General features: G+C 41.6%; 1 long non-coding RNA gene across 1 annotated transcript in view; it reads left to right on the top strand.

The window, feature by feature from the left end:
* Nucleotides 1-1,355: 1,355 nt before the first annotated feature.
* Nucleotides 1,356-2,017, top strand: part of LOC106532459 (uncharacterized) — a 1,170-nt gene continuing 508 nt past the window's right edge. Inside the window, exons 1-2 of the long non-coding RNA XR_001312075.1 lie at nt 1,356-1,673; nt 1,790-1,858. This is a non-coding gene — a long non-coding RNA (uncharacterized LOC106532459). The remainder of the gene's footprint in view (nt 1,674-1,789; nt 1,859-2,017) is intronic.

Below are 2,017 nucleotides of genomic sequence, written 5' to 3'. Positions count from 1 at the left end.
CTCACTCACTCACTCACTCACTCACTCACTCACTCACACACACACACACACACACACGAAGCTCCCCCTTCTCTTCACTGTCCTATTGACCAGCTGACTGTGAGACTGGCTGAGCCTGACCTCAAAGTCAGAGTGTTCTGTTTCTCCTTACTCCTCGGATTCCCCACTCATCAACTGAAAAATGTACAAGAGTCTCTGTTAGAGTTAAAGATGCTTCAGCCTTTAGGCCACTTAAAAATCCACTTCCTGGTCTTCATCTTCCAACCATCCCAGCATCAGACAGAAAAACCTACAAGCTCTAGAGAGGACAGCTAACRGAGACACACACATCCTCACTATTATTATTATCATTTTAAACGTGTCTTTTTTTGTCTCGATTGGATCACTGTGATGCATTTATAATAGACAAGCGGTCTCAATAAGTCTGCTGGTGTGTAGATAGAAATGTCCTCACACCTTCAAGACATTAGTGTCTCACACACACAGACACACACACACATGACCCCCCTCTCCCCCCTTCTCTTCGCTGTCCCATTGTATGGCAGGCCACCATGACAGCGGTCAACGAACCTGAACACTTTGACCTCTGTGGTCAAAACGTGTATTCCCGCTCTGATTAAAAAACTTTTATCCTTCAAAAGGACAGATAGTTGAACAAAGGCACGAAAAAATTTGTCTTTTTCTCCTTTCCGATCATAAGACACAAGGCATTCAATCATTCTCCTATTCTTTCTCTGTTCGCCTGACCAATGACCAGCCTGACCTCTGAGGTCATGAGAAAACACTTTCTATTGCAACTGATGCTTTGTTTTACTTTATAACTTTTATCCTTCAAAAGGACAATTGTTTTCTGCAATTATGCAGCGCCATTGTTTGAGAAAAAAAGGTGGGAAAAATTTCTCTATAAATGCAGACCTGGAGGACCAGTGTCCATTTGCAAGCCTCTCACCTGCCTGAAGCACGCAAATTTCCAGCCAGAGCCTTCCATCCGTGTTCTTGATTTTTGCTTTTGCATCCTTGTAAACAGAACTACTTCGTCAATAAACAAAGGAGAAAACTATGGCCGGTAAGTTTATTTGCTAATTTAACAAAAAAAAATTCATATTTCTTTTATCTGCTTTTAAAAAAATTTAATTATTTTTTTTCTCAGCGCAGAATTTGACGACCACCGCGCAGATCCATGCCATTCTTTCTGATGATGATGATCAAGAATTTATTTGTTTTGGTCTTGATCAGATAACGAGTAAGTCTCCTTTTTTATTGACACCATCTGTTTGTCCTTTTTTTTTTTGTCTATCAGGTTCATCATCTGAATATTTGTATTTTTTTTCTGTATCAGACAGCGGACCCAAAGAAACTAAATGGGGCTTTTATAAAAAAGAGTTTGCATCGTGGATCTGCCAACTCACCGCTTTTGCAGAATCACCGTCTTCAAGATCCCAGATCAGGCGCGGCAGCGACAGGTGCGTCTGGTAGTGGTTCTGGTCCCGCTCCCAGGTTTGCTCCTCCTGCTTCTGGACGACGTGCTCCATCTCAACCCCAGCCAACGGTCGTCTCTTCCGGGGATAATCACCAAAATCAGGACGTCCCTGCTTCGACGGCCCCGTCTCAGCAGAAAAGAACCCGACGAGGTGAAAATTCATCAAAACGACACGGACGTCCAGCTTCAAATGGTGAGTATAAGAATGAATCGACCATTTTTGTTTACATCTGTGACGTATTTCCTGTTTTAACAATTTCCGGTTCCTGTTCTAAATTATTTTTATTTTATTTTATTTTTTTATTTTAGCTATTTTTTTATTTTAGCTAACTCAAGCTACGCCATCTGGTCAAAGCCGACGCGTGTCTGTCAGTGAAAGTAAGTGATTAAAGACCGCTTTATTTAACGAAAATATTCTGGTTTATAAATTAATAAGACAATAGTTATTTTTTTAAAAAACATGAAGCCCCTCCTTCCCCCCTCTCTCTCTCTCTCTGCCTCTCATCCTCTCCACCCCATTGTCTCTGCGTGTGTGTC

The sequence above is a fragment of the Austrofundulus limnaeus genome, unplaced genomic scaffold (assembly GCF_001266775.1).
Source record: "Austrofundulus limnaeus strain Quisiro unplaced genomic scaffold, Austrofundulus_limnaeus-1.0 Scaffold773, whole genome shotgun sequence".
In the NCBI taxonomy this organism is placed as follows: domain Eukaryota; kingdom Metazoa; phylum Chordata; class Actinopteri; order Cyprinodontiformes; family Rivulidae; genus Austrofundulus; species Austrofundulus limnaeus.
This window is presented reverse-complemented; position numbering and strand designations above follow the sequence as displayed.